Source organism: Pleurodeles waltl, chromosome 1_2 (genome assembly GCF_031143425.1).
Source record: "Pleurodeles waltl isolate 20211129_DDA chromosome 1_2, aPleWal1.hap1.20221129, whole genome shotgun sequence".
In the NCBI taxonomy this organism is placed as follows: domain Eukaryota; kingdom Metazoa; phylum Chordata; class Amphibia; order Caudata; family Salamandridae; genus Pleurodeles; species Pleurodeles waltl.
In genome coordinates this window covers 714,278,468-714,297,069 of record NC_090437.1, presented here as the reverse complement: position 1 = coordinate 714,297,069, position 18,602 = coordinate 714,278,468, and the positions used below count along the sequence as shown (strand labels likewise).

The following is an 18,602-nucleotide window of genomic DNA, read 5'->3' as shown; positions in this document are numbered from 1 at the left end:
CTAGCCATCACTTAAGACTCCTTTCGGTACAGATCTGGGTTAGAACAAAAGCATCACAGCACAATACAGGGACCTATGGAACTCTACTTCTTTCAGCCAAAGAGTCCATTTTGCTACAGCACTAAGCATCAAACATCCCACACTGTGCTGGCGGGAAAGGAGCCAGCTAAAGAACAGATGAGTCATTAACTATTCACACAAGACAATATAAAACTGCCCTTGGTAAATGCTCCTTCACTTCCTGTGAACTGGCTTCCCATTGGTTCACAACATTGATTCAGTCATGGTGTTCACATCGACACACCTGAAGTGTGAATCCAGATGACTTGCATCCAGTGGCTCAAGGTAAGTCCCAACAAGTCTATCCCTTAGATCTTTCACCTCAGCATATGGAGAGCAGATAAACTAATAAAATACATTTCTGTATGAAAAAGGCATTCTAATACAGCAACTGAAAGATGATGCAGCTCTCTCAAGAAAAGTCTGGGATTCTTCTATGAAACTTTCAGATGTGGGGAGGGGCTATAATTGGGAGCTGCTATAATTGATGGGACAAGGGTGTTCTAGTGATGACTCGTTCATTCGTTGGTTAGGTAAAAGGCACAGTAGACCATTCTTTTTTCTGGTAATTGTGTAACAGACATTTTGTTAATTTTGTTGATGTTAAAGTACTGAAATGTCAGGTATTTGCTGGAACTCAGTCAATCTGGCATCTCCATAAAACAGACACAGGCTACTCCAGTGACACTCCCTCCACAGTCTAAGCCTCATACTAGTAAAAGACTGTTAGAAATGGGCTCTTTGGTTGGCAGTCAGGTTACCCCCTATCCAGGTAAGGATCCTCACTCTAGTCAGGGCAAAGGAGAAACACACCTGGTTAGCACCCACTCACCCCCTGGGTAGCTTGGCACGAGCAGGCAGGCTTAACTCAGAAGCAATGTGTTAAGTATTTGTACCAACACACACAGTAATACAGTGAAAACACTACAAAATGGACACCACACAAGTTTAGAAAAATAGGTAATATTTATCTAAGTCAAACGAGACCACAACGACAAAAATCTAACACACACAAGTCAAGATATGAACTTTCAAGAGAATACGAGTCTTACTCTATAGGAAACAATGGAAACATTGATTTCACCCAAAGCACCTGGTTTGCGTCAAAAATAAAGTCGCACGGGCGAGTGTGAATCGCAAAAGTCAGCGATGCGTCAATTCCTTACTTGCAAATGAGGCCTTGAGTAGTTTCTTCTTCGGTCAGGTTGGCAATGTGTCATTTTTCTCCCTCGCAAGAGAACGACGCGTAGGGGCACCTCGGATCTGCGCAGGTTTGGGATGATTTTGACGCCCAGGGACAATGCGTGAGAAATCCGGTTGTCCAGAGTTAGAAAAACACAGTGTGTGGGGTTTGCATTGTTGCAAGTAGTTTCTCCAGCCATGATGTGTCTATCTCCCAGTCCCGATGCAGGTGCAGTGTAGATTTCAGCTGTGAAGCCAGCGGCGCAACGTTTATCAGCCTTGTTGCAGATGGTTTGTCGAAAATGTCCCCACGGCGTTCTGTGAGTGGATTTCAGCTTTTGCTCTGCCACCCTCACCTTTCAGGGGCCCACGGACTAAATAGGATACCGCTTGGCAGGGCAGGAGTCTCAGCAGAGGAAGCCTTTGATGGCCCTGAGACTTCAAAACAGGAGGCAATCTGAGTTCAAGCCCTTGGAGAATCTTTGCATGCAGGAATGCACAACAAAGTCCAGTCTTTATCCCCTTTCACAGGCAGAAGCAGCAACTGCAGGCTAGCCCAACAAAGCACAGTCACAGGCAGGGACAGCATTTCTCCTTGTCAGAGATTCCTCTTGAATTCACAGGATCCTGCCTTGCCCAGGCCAGGCCCCAAACACACAAAAGGGGGTTGTAGACTGCATTGTGAGAGGGCGGGCACAGCCCATTCAGGTGTAAGTGACCACTCCTCCTTCCACTCTGGCACAGATGGCTCATCAAGATATGCAGGCTACACTCCAGCACCCTTTGTCTCAATGTCTAGAGGTAACTCACAAACAGCCCAACTATCAAACTGACCCAGACAGGGAATCCACAAACAGGCAGAGTCACAGAATGGTTAAAGAAAGAAAATGCCTACTTTCTAAAAGTGGTATTCTCAAACTAACAATCTAAAAAACAATTTTACTAAAAGATGCATTTTTAAATTCTGAGTTCAGAGACACCAAACTCCACATTTCTGTCTGCTCCCAAAGGGAATCTACACTTTAACGTTATTTAAAGGTAGCCCCCATATTAACCTATGAGAGAGATATGCCTTGCAACAGTGAAAACAAAATGTTGCAGTATTTCACTGTTAGGACATGTAAAACACATCAGTACATATCCCCCATTTAACATACACTGCACCCTGCCCATGGGGCTACCTAGAGTTTATCTTAGGGGTGCCTTACATGTATAAAAAGGGAAGGTTTAGGCCTGGCAAATGAGTCCACTCGCCAGGTCGAATTGGCAGTGCAAGACTGCTCACACAGACACTGCAGGTCTAAGCCATGTTTACAGGGCTACTCATGTGGGTGGCACAACCAGTGCTGCAGGCTCACTAGTAGCATTTGATTTACAGGCCCAAGGCACCTCTGGTGCACTTTACTAGGGACTTGCTAGTAAATCAAATACGCAAATCACGGAACACCAATTACCCATACATTTCACACAGGAGCACTTGCACTTTAGCAACGGTCAGCAGTGGTAAAGTGCCCAGAGTACCAAAAACAGCAAAAACTGATTTCAGCACGTAGTCAAAACATGGGAAGCAGAGGCAAAAAAGACAGAGGAGACCATGCCAAGGATACCAGGTTTAACAAGAGTACTTCCCAGCTGAAAGTGGGGGAGAACTATCCTACCTCATGGGAGATCTAATCACTAAGGTGGAAGAATCTGGACAGACCATCAGCACTGGCGTGTTCTGTGCCATGGCGATGTTCCACCGTAAAGTCCATTCGGTGTGGGGAGATGGACCACCTCAACAGCTTTGGATTCTCAACCCTCATCTGCATTAACCATTTGAGAGGCCTGTGGTCGGTCTGAATCCTGAAGTGAGTCACAAGCAAGTAGGATCTTAGCTTCTTCAGCGCCCGGACCACAGCAAAAGCCTCACGCTCAATTGCACTCTACCTACGTTCCCGGGGAAGTAAACGCCTACTGATGAAGGCTACAGGTTGATCTAGGCCCTGTGCGTTTACCTGTGATAAGCTCTAAAGCATCAGTCTGCACAACAACTTCTTTGGAGATGTCAGGTGCCCTCAGCATGGGTGCCATGCACATGGCTTCCTTCAGGGCATCAAAAGCTGTCTGGCAAGACTCAGCCCAGATCACCTTTCTGGGCTGCTATTTGGAGTTTAACTCAGTCAAGGGAGCTACAATATTGCCATACCAAAAGGCTCTCACCTCAGTCTGGGTCTTGGGAGGCTCCCAAGCCAGAATGGTGTCAATTCTTGGCTGTAGTGGGACCACCTGGCCACTCCCTACCTGGTGTCCCAAGTACACCATAGAGCCCTACCTTATTTGGCAATTGCTAGCCTTAATATTGAGGCCCGCCTTCTGCAGGGCCTCCAACACTCTGCAGAAGTGCTGCAAGTAATCTTACAAAGTGGAGCTGAACACAGCAATGTCATCCAGGTAGGTGGCACTGAAATCATCCAGTCCAGCCAACACCTGGTTGACCAACCTCTGAAAGGTGGCAGGGGCATTCTTCATCTCAAAGGGCATCACCCTCAATTGGTAGTGCCCATCTGGGGTGGAGAATGCAGACCTCTCCTTTGCCCTCACAGTCAGGGCACTCTGCCAATATCCAGACGTTAAGTCAAACATGCTGAGATACTTGGCAGCCCTAACCGGACAATTAGCTCATCAGCTTGGGGGATGGGGTGCGCATTAGTCTTAATGACTGCACTGAGTCACCGGTACTCCACACACAATCTGAGCTCTGGAGTGGCACCAGGAACAGCAGCTTTTGGGACCAAGACCACAGGGCTAGCCCCAGGGCTACTGGAGAAATCAATAACCACAAGAGCTAACATTTTGGATACTCATCCCTAATGTTGGCTCTGACGTTGTCAGTCACTCTGTAAACTTTATGTTAACAGGAAGACTGTCCCCAGTGTCCACATCATGTGTGCACAAATGAGTGACCCCTAGTACCAAGGAAAATAGAGGAGCAAACTGTCACAACACTTGGCGACAGTCCCTCTGTTGCTCTGGGGTCAGGGAGAGATTCACACCCTCCACTGAGCCATCTTTCTCTTTGGCAGACAGGAGGTCAGGAAGAGGCTCATTCTCTTCCTCCACCCCGATAACTGTTGCCAAGAGCATTGTTACCTCTGTCTTCTCAAAATGAGGCTTGAGACGATTGACATGTAGAACCCTCAAAGGGTTCCTGGGAGTCCGCAAGTTCACCAGATAAGTGACATCACTCTTGCGCTTCACAATCTCAAATGGCCCAGTCCACTTATCTTAGAGAGCCCTAGGCTCCACTGGGGCCATCAACCAAACTTTTTGGCCAGGTTGGTACTCAAATAGAGTGGCATTCTGGTCGTATCAGCACTTCATATCTTCCTGGCTTGCTTCCAGGTTCTCTTGAGTTATCTTCCTGAAGCGAGCTGTCTGGTTCCTAAAAACCAGCATGTAACTAAATACATCATGGAGGGGCTTACTTGAGGCTTTCTCCAAGCCTTTCATAGCCAGACTCAAAGGTCCCCTAACAGGGTGGCCATACACTAACTCAAAGGGGCTAAATCCAAGACTCTTTTGAGGCACCTCCCTGTAGGCGAACAGATGGCATGGCAAGAGGACGTCACACTAATGCCTCAAGGGCTCTGACGGGGCCATGATCATGCCCTTCAAAATGCAGTTGAATCTTTCAACCAGACCGTTACTTTGGGGGTGGTAAGGAGTGGTGAACTTATATGTCACCCCACACTCCTTCCATAGAGACTTTATATAGGTTGATATGAAGTTGGTACCCCTATCAGATACCACCTCCTTGGGGAACACCAAGCGGGTAAAAAGTCTCATCATAGTAGGTCCCACCACAGGGGAGGTGATAAGAAATGGATTGTGGGTACTAGGTGGCATGGTCCACCAAGACCAGGATGAACCTGTTGCCCATGGCTGTCGTGGGATCCAGATGCCCCACAATGTCAATACAAACACATTCAAAGGGGGTGTTGACTACAGGAAAAGGTTAGAGGTGAGCCTTACATCTCCCCCGCACTCTTGCCACTTGCCTGACAAGTTTGGCAAGACCTACAGTGTGCATATGAGTGCCTACGAATTTGGGGCCAGTAAAAGTGGGTGACAAGCCGCTCAAAGGTCTTGTCCTGCCCCAAATGACCAGCTAAAGGCACATCATGAACCAGACCTAGAAGGAAGGCTTTGAAGCACTTGGGTACCACCAGCACACGAGCTGACCCAGGCTCAGAAACCTTAGGCTCATTATATAGGAGACCATCATCCCAGTAAATCAAGTGTGATCCAGGCTCCTTGCCAGACGCCTGGTCTGCAGCCTGCGGCGCAAACCCTCCAGAGTAGGGCATATCTTCAGTGCCTCACAGAATGCCTTCCTGGTGGGTCACCCCCTCCTGCTGCCACTGCATCAGCTCAGTGACAATCCCCAGTTTAGCCACTTGTACCCGTGTAGGCTCCTCCTGGACCATGGGAACATTTGGAGCGGGTATCCTGTGCTTCTTACCCTTCCTCCTTCTGGCAGACAACAGGGCCACTCTTTCAGGCTCCAGGGTCTCCTGATCACCCTGACAGGCAGCCATAAACCAAATGGACACACACACCCACCCAGGCAGACCCAACATCTCCAAGTGACACCTGCGTTACACCTCGTTCCAAGGAGAATCCTCCAGGTCATTGCCAAGCTGACAATCTACAGGCATGGTTGGACTCACAGCTACTCTCAAGGCACCTGAGCCCCCCCACCCAATTCAAGGGGAACCTGCGCCACTCTGCACAGGCCCTCTGAGTTGTCTACCACAACTGCTTGGTGAAGTACATGGGGATCTATCTGCTCTTCAGACACCAGGTGACTTCTCACAGTAGTCACACTGGCTCCTGTGTCTCCCAGAGCCTCCACCCTCTGTCCATTGATGGTCACCCTCTGCCTGTACTTCTTAGTGTTCTCTGGCACAAGGGTTTTCTGGACCATCTCACTGTCCCCTAGTGAGACAAGGGTCATCTCAGCTGGCTCCCACCCACCTGGAACCAAATCCTCCCCAAGCGCTATTCTGGCAAAGCCCTGTAACTGAGCACGAGTAGGTGCCTGTTTCCACTTTGGACATTTGGGGTCCCCCCTCACATGACCCACCTGGTCACATGTATAACATTTTCAGGAACCCCCCTCTGCAGATTTCCCTTTGGAAAACCAAGGGTTGTTTTTAACTGGGAGCTGGGAATCCTTACTCTGGGAACTAGGTTGGGGCCCTTTTGAGAACTCCCCCTGTTTACCCTTATTCCCTAATTCTTCTGAGAGGGACCCTGCCCACCCTTGGCATGGTCTCCCCCATACCTCTTCTGGACCCTGGTGCTCTCCCAACAGTCCGCTTCCTGTGCAAGCTTCCTGGGGTCAGTCAGCTTGCTGTCAATCAGGTGCTGGCGCAGCTCTGGAAAACACAGACTAAACAAATGCTCCCAAGCAATCAAACTGTACGGCCCCTCAAATGTTGTAATCTTACTGCCCTTCACCCAACCATCCAATGACCTGCAAAAAGAGTCAGTACATTCCAACAATGCTTGGGATTCCTTCTTTTTGTAGGACCTAGAATTATCCTTATACTGCTCAGGGGTGAGTCCATACCTTGTGAGTAGAGTGCCCTTCATGATAGAGTAAGTGAGCCCCTGAGGATCCCCTAAGGATGTCAGAGTATCCCTCCCCTCTACGTCAAAGTGCTTCCACAGGCCCACCCCCCAATGTGTTTCAAGGACCAGATCCATGTGGAGAGCAGACTCATACCCCTTAAACCACAGATGTATGTCATCCTACCTCTTGTAATCCTTCACTAGGTCCTTTGGGATGTGCACCACCCTCTCAGGCTGCACTGATTTTCTACTGCCACCATCTCTACTAGAGTGGCTCCTCTGATCTAGTTCCCTCAAGCTCATGAGCCAGAAGCATCTTCTTCTCTTCTATGGCCATCCTGCGCTCCTCCATTTGCCTCTCCATTTTCATCCTAAGCTTCTCCAACTCCAACTGGTGAACTCTCTCTGCCTGTCTGTCCTACAACTCTTCAGGAGTCAGTCCCTTGGATGGCATACCGCTACCTGCCCTGGAGATCCTCCCCCTGGCATAACAGGTACATCCACTACACCACTGTGAATACTCTGCACATCCCTATCCTCATCCTCCTCATCTTTGTGCACCCCTGCCTCCTTGGCTGTCACCCAGGCCCTCAGTGCCTTTTGCAGCTCCTCCTTCCTGGTGGAACTCTTAATGGGGCAGGCAAGAACCTTACAGAACTGTTTCAGTTGAACAACTGTGTAACTTTCCAGTTTCCCTAACTCAAAAACAGCTCCAGCTGGTGTATCTCCAGATTGAGACATGATGACAAATAAAAAATGCAGCATTCCAAGGCAGAAAAAACAGAGTTCCCAATGAGAAGTTCAAGAATCAATAAAAAAGATCACCAAAAATATGGAAGCAGGAAAAAAGTCCAAAAAAGAGAAAAGGCTAAAACAATTAGTATTTGGTCACGTAATGGTCTGCACTGAAAACAGTATTGTACACCTAATCACTGTATGTCAAGTACGAATACAACTCCAATCCTCACCGCTGATCACCAATGTTAGAAATTGAGTTCTTTGCTTGGCAGTCAGGTTACCCCCTGACCAAGCAAAGACCCTCAATCTAGCCAGGGCAAAGGAGAAACACACCTGGTTAACCCGCATTCACTCCCTTGGTAGCTTGGCATGAGCAGCCAGGCTTAACTCAGAAGCAATGTGTAAAGTATTTGTACCAACACATACAGTAATACAGTGAAAACACTCCAAAATTGACACCACACCAGTTTAGAAAAATAGGTACTATTTATCTAAATCAAACAAGACCAAAATGACAAAAATACAACATACACAATCAAGATATGAATTTTCAAAAGAATAAGAGTCTTATTCTATAGAAAACAATGGAAACATTGATTTTACACAAAGTACCTAGTTTGCGTAAAAAATAAAGGCGTATGGGCGAGCGTGTGTCGGAAAAGTCAGCGATGCGTCAATTTCTTAATTGCAAGTGAGGTCATGTGTCATTTCTTCTCCGGTCGGGTCAGCAATGCGTCGTTTTTCTCCCTTGCAAGAGAGCGAAGCATCTATTTACGGACGGGGCACCTTGGATCTGCGCAGGGTCGGGATGATTTTTACGCCCAGAGACGATGAGTGAGAAATACAGTCGCATGGTGTTAGAAAACCACGCTGCATGGGGTTTGCGTCGCAATCAGCAGCCACAAGTGGGTGTTGCAGGATGCATCGATCCCTCAGCCGTGATGTAGGCGGAGCGTCGATTTGAGCCGCAAAGCCAGCTGTGCGTCACTTATCAGCCAGCTTTCACCCCTTTCTCCCCAGTCCGCCAACTCAGCATTAGCGGTCGGACTGCCATTTTTTGCTTGGTGGTAAGGCACATCCAAATCTTCACGGCTGTAAGGGTGGCTGGGGTCCTGCCAACATCCACTTTTTCCTTCTCCCGCCGTTGACGCAGGTGGTGTTTCTTGGCAGAGATGGCGATTTGAATGCGGGCTTTCGGCTATGGGACCACCAACATCTAAATACGGCGGATGGACCGTCACAGCGGCAGACGGGTTTACAGCCGAAAGATCGATGGCGGGACTGGATCCCAGGATGCTTGTTTCCGGTCCAGGGAGAACCTGGCCTGGCAGTTCGGGCTGGACTGTTCCCATGAGGAACAGGGTCAAGACTGATTTGCATATGGCTGGGTTCAAACTGGGGTGGCATGGTGAGCAAAATAATGGATGGATTAAACCCAGATCTGTGACTGGGGGTGAATCTTTGATTGGTTCCGCATTCCGTCCATCCAGTTACGCTATCCCACAGCGTTTGTGTTTTGCTTTGCTTTTGCCGCCCTAAGTGCGCCGGGTATGCCCAGACGTGGGTCCCGGGCTCACTGTGCCACTGGATTCAAGCTAGCCTGGCTGATGAGGGGTGAAACCCCGAAACCGGTCCCAGGATGCTTGTTTCCGGTCCAGGGAGAACCTGGCCTGGCAGTTCGGGCTGGACTGTTCCCATGAGGAACAGGGTCAAGACTGATTTGCATATGGCTGGGTTCAAACTGGGGTGGCATGGTGAGCAAAATAATGGATGGATTAAACCCAGATCTGTGACTGGGGGTGAATGTTTGATTGGTTCCGCATTCCGTCCATCCAGTTACGCTATCCCACAGCGTTTGTGTTTTGCTTTGCTTTTGCTGCCCTAAGTGCGCCGGGTATGCCCAGACGTGGGTCCCGGGCTCACTGTGCCACTGGATTCAAGCTAGCCTGGCTGATGAGGGGTGAAACCCCGAAACCGGTCCCAGGATGCTTGTTTCCGGTCCAGGGAGAACCTGGCCTGGCAGTTCGGGCTGGACTGTTCCCATGAGGAACAGGGTCAAGACCGATTTGCATATGGCTGGGTTCAAACTGGGGTGGCATGGTGAGCAAAATAATGGATGGATTAAACCCAGATCTGTGACTGGGGGTGAATGTTTGATTGGTTCCGCATTCCGTCCATCCAGTTACGCTATCCCACAGCGTTTGTGTTTTGCTTTGGGACTGTTACTGCCAACATCTAAATCAGGACCTTAGTCCTAATTGGAACTTAGTACCAATCCCAGTGCTCGAAGTGTACTTTTGAGCAAACGCTTAGGGAATGCGGGGCAGGGAGAATTTTTTGAGGGAAGACTGAAGTTTTTCAGGGAAACACCCAAAAAGATTAGGGGAACAATTAATAAATTACCATCATTCCCTCATGCAAATCATCATGGAGGCATCTAACCAGAGGTTACAATATTTTTCAATTTCACCTACTTGACTGCTTGCAGGGGTCTATGATGAAAACCTTATGTGGTCTATACCAAAAACTTACAATCTTAGACCCTGCCCATTGCCTGCCAACAATTACCATTAATGCCACTCTCATTTGCTTCCTTATTAATTGATGGCTTGTCTTCCTCTTTTTGAGTTTATCCCTCTCATGGAGCATAGCCTCTTACTTTCCTTTTGATTCACTAACTTGTACCCTTCCGCTGGTTACTTTCAGGGAACTACTTTTTCACTCCATGAGAATGAACGCGTTTTCAGCTCTCTCCCTTGTGTGCTTCTCCTCCTGCCAAATACTCACCCCTTGCGTTACATGTCGCTCTCTCTCTGGTGCGCCGTTCTTTTGCTCATGTGGTTCTCGTCCACAAATTCCTGTGTTCCCTGTTGCTCTCATCCTTGTGTGCTGCATTTCCCCTCCTTATTTATCCCTTATCTCCACTCTCCATCACTCCCCTCCGGCTCGCTTTTCCACTGCTTGCCCACCCAGTAGGACAACAGTTGCGACTTGTTGTAGGATAGGCATAGTCACCTACAAACAAAAGTACTGTCATCCTCAAACCAGCAGTCTTGCCTAGAGCAAGAGTCCAAACTACGACATGGCACCACCAACGATGGTGTTTAGGCACTAATTTACGGATACCCAACTATCACTGTCTCACAGACAACAGGTACCCTAAGTACCATTATACGGAGACGTCCGTGGTCTGTGGGAAATTCCTCCTCAGCTGAAAAGTTAACACCTGATTAAGCTGTAGGTTGTTCGAGCTTGAACTCATAAAAGGACTTTGCTCCCCATTTTGGTGTTCCGTTTTTCTAAACAAATATGGCTAACGCCATTAACATTCCTGAAAATGCTAGACAAGCACTAACACAACACTTATTAGTGCATGGCCTTACAGATGAGGGCGGGATGTTACTCTTATAATAGAAGCCAATGAAGCATACCAAACAGAAACTTTTTATTGTTGGGTCACCTTTCCTGAGGTGGACCAGAGAACACATACATTCCACACATATGAAATTGCAAAAGTACCTCAACAGTACCGAGCATACCAGTATCATGAAATATCGCTCACATACCAAGAGCACCAGAACTGGTTTGAAGGCGCCCTACCACATGTACTACAAAGAGTGAGGCTAGGTCCCTTAAGTAATGACGGACCAACTTGGCCTATGTTTGCCACATACACACCTCACCCAGACATACAAAATATGACAATAGCAGATCTGCGAGATTTATATAATGAATTAGTGACATTATATAGACGATTAGTTCAGTTCATAATGCAAACTTTGAACACCACACCAGCGCGTCCAGCACTGCCAGCACCTGGTGGTTACCAATTGGCTACTGGAATTAATCCAAAAACAGTGCATACTATCATGGGTAAAGGACCCACAGAACGGGAAAAAATACCGTTCTGGATTGCCCAGAAAACTAATCAGCTGGAAGCTGTGTTTCCCCATACGGGACCACAGGAAAAACATAGACTGCTCACTATGTGCTTGCCCTTTGGAATGGTTCCCTCGATGGATGACTGCGCCACATGGGGTACAGTCTTCGCTGCTATATACACTACCACACATGGCACCCCGACACTTGCCAATTTACCGGAGATGTTAAAACAAATACAGAATGAGCACGGGTCTGCACAGCCTTGGATTTGGGGATGAAATTAATGCGTAATTTTGACGCGGTTTTCGCAATAATACTCAGTAATATTAAAGGGGAAGCAGTAGCACTGGCAATGCGCCAGCGTCTCCGGGAAACTCCACACCAGGAACAAGAGAGACAGCTACCGAAAATAATTTCCCACACCTATACCAGTATAGGGCGGGATAGTTTGGGAGCCAAGCCAAAGAAATTGGAGTTACAAAGTACCACCCATAAGGAGGGTACAAAGCAGCACAAGAGGGCCGTAAGAAGCGCTGGGACAAACAAAAAGATTTTAAAGATAGAAGAAATAAGAGAGCTGATTCTCCACACCCGGAGAACTCCGAAAGGAGATACAATCTCAGAAATAGGGAGAACATTAAAACTCCAGACATATATACTGATTCACATCTCTCTCATTCCTTTCAGGACACACCGGATAGACAGAGCGAGAGAGGGGGCCTTCCTGATCGACGTCCTGACTACGTGAAACAAAAGAAAGACTCGTCGCAGCCTACCATTAAAAAAGAAGAAAAGACTCCACAGCAAAAGCCACAGTTTAAAAAGAAAAAGGTGGCAGCACTGACAGCTAAAAATGCCAGTATACTTGAGAACACTGGTGAGGAACAAGACGTGGGCAGTGACTCTGTTAGACCGCGCAGCAGAGGTCAAGATATGTCGCCAGAGTCTGAAAGATCATCTAGATGCGACAGCAACTAGCGATTTTATCGCAGTTGAAACTGTGGACGGCCGCGTTCTCCCACCCAACAGGGTTTACGATCTAAAAATTCAGATAGCGGGAGACGTGGAGCGCACCATTAGTGTAATTTTTTGGGATGAACTTACTAGTAATATCCTATTGGCCGAAAGAGACTGGCCACCTGAACACGTCTGCAAGCTCCTGCATGGGGAAGATGTCATTTTGCCGTCTTTCTCCGATCTTGTTCCGGAAGCAGAAAAAGAAGCCTATGCTGCTGAATGGGCTTTAGCACAGGCACCTGCGTTATACCGCAAATGAAGGTTGGGACAAGGAGTCTCCTTGTCATGTTATTCCCGTTAGGTCTACACCCCAACCGCAGCCACAATATCCTGTCAAACATAAAGCGAAACCTCTGGAGAGGGAAATTCTCACCCACCTTGAGTACCAGGGAGCAATTGAGCCCTGTACATCTGCAATGAATAACTTGTTATTCCCCGTTGCAAAGCCAGACCATTCATACAGAATAGTCATTGATTACAGACATTTAAATAGTCATGCACGCACCTCACATACAAAACTCATATAGCACAAGACTAATAAACAATATAGTGCGTGTTGGAAATGGCCCTTCTGCAGGGTTATCCCCAGACTTTTTGCCTTCTTCCTTCTATTTTTCTGACCTCATTTTTGCTGGTTTTTAGACTCTGCGCACTTTACCATTGCTAACCAGTGCTAAAGTGCATATGCTCTCTCCCTTTAAACATGGTAACATTGGATCATACCTGATTGGACTATTTAATTTACCTATAAGTCCCTAGTAATGTGCAGTGTATGTGCCTAGGGCCTGTAGATTAAATGCTACTAGTGGGTCTGCAGCACTGGTTGTGCCACCCACTTAAGTAGCCCCTTAACCTTGTCTCAGGCCTGCCATTGAAAGCCCTGTGTGTGCAGTTTCACTGCCACTTCGACTTGGCATTTAAAAGTACTTGCCAAGCCTAAAACTCCCCTTTTTTCTACATATAAGTCACCCCTAATGTGTGCCCTAGGTAACCCCTAGAGCAGGGTGCTGTGTGGGTAAAAGGCAGGACATGTACCTGTGTAGTTTATATGTCCTGGTAGTGTAAAACTCCTAAATTCGTTTTTACACAACTGTGAGGCCTGCTCCCTTCATAGGCTAACATTGGGGCTGCCCTCATACATTGTTGAAGTGGCAGCTGCTGATCGGAAAGGAGCAGGAAGGTCATATTTAGTATGGCCAGAATGGTAATACAAAATCCTGCTGACTGGTGAAGTAGGATTTAATATTACTATTCTAGAAATGCCACTTTTAGAAAGTGAGCATTTCATTGCACTTAAATCTTTCTGCGCCTTACAATCCACGTCTGGCTAGGTTTCATTGACAGCTCCTTGTGCATTCACTCAGACACACCCCAAACACAGGGTACTCAGCCTCACTTGCATACATCTGCATTTTGAATGGGTCTTCCTGGGCTGGGAGGGTGGAGGGCCTGCTCTCACACAAAGGACTGGCACACCCCCTACTGGGACCCAGGCAGACAGGATTGAACTGGAAGGGGATCTGGTGCACTTCTAAGCAACTCTTTGAAGTCTCCCCCACTTCAAAGGCAAATTATGGTATAAAACAGGGCCTCTGCCCTACCACCTCAGACACTTGCTGGAGAAGAAACCTGAACCAGAACGTGCATCCTGCCAAGAAGAACTGCCTGGCTGCTCAAAGGACTCACCTGACTGCTTTCTACAAAGGACTGCTGCCTTGCTGTTGGCCTGCTGCCTTGCTGAACTCTTGTCTTGCAGCAGAAGTGCTCTCCAAGGGCTTGGATAGAGCTTGCCTCCTGTTTCCTGAAGTCTTAGGACCAAAAAGACTTCCATCTTTCAACTGGACTCTTTGTGCACCGAACAATTTGACGCACAGCTTGCTCCGCGGTGAAAAATTCACTGCACGCCGATCCGGAAAGACGCCGCTCGACCCCGCAAGGAAAAAAAATCAACGCGATGCCTGCAGTGCGACCGGAACTTCGACACACGGCTCGCCTGGACAACGCCGCCCGACTTCCAGAGATGAAATCGCTGCGACGCCTGCCATGAGGGAGAAAATTCCACGCACAGCCCACCGGAACGACGCGCAGCCGGATAACAAGCCCAGGATTCCACGCACAGACCACTGGACATCTGATAATCCCGCGACCCACAGAAGGAGACTGTCTGCGTGCCGGAAAATGTCGCACGTCTTCCCCGCGTGAAAAATAACGAAGCAAGTCCGTGTGTGAAGGGGCGAAACCGGCGCACACACCATTTTTCCACGCATCTCCTCCTCTGTGGCCCTTTGCACTCCAAACCAGGTACTTTGTGCTTGAAAGAGACTTTGTTTGCTTTTTAAAGACTTAAGACACTTCATATCACTTTTCAGTGATATCTCTACAATTTCTTATTGCATCTTTTATCGCTTTGACCTACAAATAACCAGATAAATATTATATATTTTTCTAAACACTGTGTGGTGTATTTTTGTGGTGCTATATTGTGTTATTGTATGATTTATTGCACAAATACTTTACACATTGCCTTCTAAGTTACGCCTGACTGCTCAGTGCCAAGCTACCAGAGGGTGGGTACAGGATAATTTGGATTGTGTGTGACTTACCCTGACTAGAGTGAGGGTCCTTGCTTGGACAGGGGGTAACCTGACTGCTAACCAAAGACCCCATTTCTAACAGTGCGTAAAAAATATAAAACAACATTAGACATATCTAATGGCTTTTTCTGCCAGAACTTAGCACACAAAAGTTAGGACCTGAGTGCATTCTCATTTGGCTCTCAGAAACGTTTTTGTCGTTTACCTCAAGCCTATAAGAACAGCCCGGGCTATTTTCAGCCTGTGTAACATCAATATTACATGATATTGATTCCGAGGCGTTATCCTAAGTGGATCACATATATCTCACAGACGATGACCTGGACATTCATCTTGCAAGGGTCGATAGGATTATTTTGGGATTTGCAGACCTCTGTTACAAATACAACTTTAAAAAAAAGTAAAATAGCCTTTCTCAGTGTACTGTTCCTGGGATATGAGCTATCAAACTAGGGAAAGAGCCTGGCCCCGCACTTTCTAGAGAAATGTGCTCAACTGCACCCTCCTAACACCCTTAAGAAACTGCAGTCATTACTAGGTTTCTTTAATTTTGGCATAACATACATTCCAGATTATGCACAACATATCAAGCCACTATATGACTTGGTTCAGCCTAATTTTTCTAGCAGACACTGGACAGTTGAACACACACGCATCCTTAGGGAAATGCAACAGGACATGCTAGAAGCTAAACATTCACACACATGTGACAATAAAACAAATTAGGTCATCAGAATAATTCCTGGTGCTATTAGAGTTACTTATGTCACCTTCAATGAAGGTGACACTGTACCCATAGCATATAAATAACATTTATACTCTAATGCAGAATAGCGTTTTGCACCTACAGAAAAGATTCTGATGGCAGTTCAGATGGCCGTCATAAAAGAAAGGCCACTTGCCCAGGGGAAACGTATTATTGTTGTCTCCCAAATGCCGGCCTTAGAGGCTGTCACCAAAGCAAGCGTTCCTAACGCTAAAGCATTACATCCTCGTTGGATTCAATGGGCAACGTCTCTGACCGTCACTGATGTCGATTACATTTTTGATCCAAAACTTCAGACACAAGAGTTTCTTCAGTACGAACAAGAGTACCCCGCTCCTCAAAATATCTTGCCACTAGACAGATACCATACTGTCATATACACTGATGGTTCAGCACAACCGGCTGTAGGTACTAAACATCAGTACTCGGCAGCTTGCGCAGTGGTGACCGGAGTGATGGAAGATGGAGTCTTCCACCCTCACAATACCTACACGCAGACCGTAGGGGACTGCAAAGCCCAGTTGGCTGAACTTAAAGCTCTTATACTAGCGCTCGGACATACTGAGCCAGGATACCTGACTTCAATAGTCTGTGACTCATACTACTGCGTTCAGTCATACAACGATTATCGTAATCATTGGAAGCTGAACGGGTTTAGAGATTCTAAAGGGAAAACCATTAAACACAAAATATTGTGGGGGAGGGTGGCTGATCTTAAGGATAAGCTACTGTGTGTCCATGTAGTACATACATTGGGCCACCAATGTGTAGGAGTACACGTTACTGGCAATACATTGGCTCATGAAGCGGCCAAAGCAGCAGTAGCTACAGCTTCTGTGGCTTCAGTGACTCGTTCACAAACGAGATTGGATAATGAAATACTGACTGCCATGAAAGCTTCGGCTGCAGGCAAGCCCATTCCAAAGGGATACCCTACAAACTATACTTACCATATCAGTGCACAGAATGTTGCTTACGTAACAATTCCTGGGGTTGGAGATCATGTGATCCCCAACGAAGACCAGAGATTAGATCTAGTAAAAGCAGCACATGAGGGTGTCGCTTCTGCACATGCTGGTATATCGGCCACGATAACACTCTTACAGAAACGCTTCTGGTGGTCTGGTCTATGCAGACGGACAAAGAAGTATGTCCTTTGCTGTGACATTTGCCAGCAGATAAAGGGCTCTAATATCAAACGCCCACCACAGACATCCCTCTTAGTGTCCAACATGCCACTACAGTCTGTGTACCTGGACCATTGTGGTCCCTTGCAGCCTGATGGTGCATACAAATACATTTTAGTTGCTGTAGATTCTTGTTCTAGATTCCTGTGGGTATGGCCACAGCGGTCAGCTGATGCTCGGACTGTTATAAAAGACTTGCTGATCTTTATCGGTACATATGCGGTTGCAGCATTCCATTCAGACCAGGGCCTTGCATTTGACTCTAAGGCATTCAGGGACACCATGGGGACGATGGGTGTTGAACTCCATTACTCCTCGCCATACCATCCCAAGGGAAATATGGTCATGGAGAGGCGGAATCGTGATCTAAAGCAGTCCTTAACAGCTCAAGTATTAGGTTCAGGCCGCAGTTGGTTACATCACCTATATGGGGTCCAGAGAGCACTGAATAATCTGCCAAGACGGTCTTTGGGGGGACGCACTCCTTATGAGGTTCTCTTTGGGATACCAATGATGTCCCAGATCTTGGTGTCTCTGGTATGGTGGCAGCAGAAACACCATTTGACATAAATGAACGTCTCACTGTCTTACAGGAGCTTCAGCAATTTTGTGATGATAAATCATCTTCCAGTGCTGCCACCTTAGGAATAAGGGATTTGGCGAAAACTTCGACTGGCTGGATTCCTAAAGTTGGGGATCTGGTTCATGAGAAGATCGCTGTGAAGAAGGAATTCGGTCCATCATACAGAGCACCTGTACCGGTCTTATGAATTCAAGGTACCAGGACTGTCATCTTACCACCACTGTCTGGCTCTCGAACGAACAGATTTATTTCCACTGATGACATCAAATTACACCATGTGGCCAATCCTTCACAGTAGACCAAGAGGTCCCTTGGGTGATTCCCGATCCTCTCTCACTACCCAACAGGACATACATCTACATAGTAGGATGAACAGCACTACAATGGACTATGCAACAATGTCCAGCGCTGTTCCAGATACCTCCTTGACCATGGGGAGGGCGGAAAATGATCTCTTGCTAGTTCCAGTCACCACTTCGATGACCACTCCTTCCAAGATTTGGCTGTTTTTTACACATACACCTCATAAACTGTTGACCAAGAGCCGCCACATGAAGTGAACCAAAGTAGAGATAATGCATCGGCTCCTGTGTTTGCAGAGACTACCTCCGGCTATTTCATTGACATTTATGACTTTTCTTCAAACTCATCCACTACTGTGATTGACAATGTTTCAACAAGAAGTAAGCTGTATCAATGGCTTAAAAAGAACTATTTAATATACCCGTGGAAGTATTTATGATTCTGTCTGACATTCTCAGCATTATTTTTATGGGTTGGTTTTGTGACTGTTTTCTTTTTGGTCATAAAGGATCACTATATTCCCGATCGCTCCTCTGTTGAGCTTGCTGATGAAGTTTTAACTCCATATCATTCCTCACATAAGGTCCGAAGAGACTTGTCCCCTGTAAATGTTACAGCAATACCGATTTCTGATGGGATTGTGTGGGACAAAGTTCCCTTTGATATATACG

The 18,602-nt window shown here is 47.1% G+C and overlaps 1 protein-coding gene across 1 annotated transcript in view; it reads right to left on the bottom strand.

Moving 5' to 3' along the window:
• The window catches only part of LOC138303648 (uncharacterized), a 670,623-nt gene that overhangs the window by 267,101 nt on the left and 384,920 nt on the right, over positions 1-18,602 (bottom strand). The gene's annotated exons all lie outside the window — the stretch shown is intronic.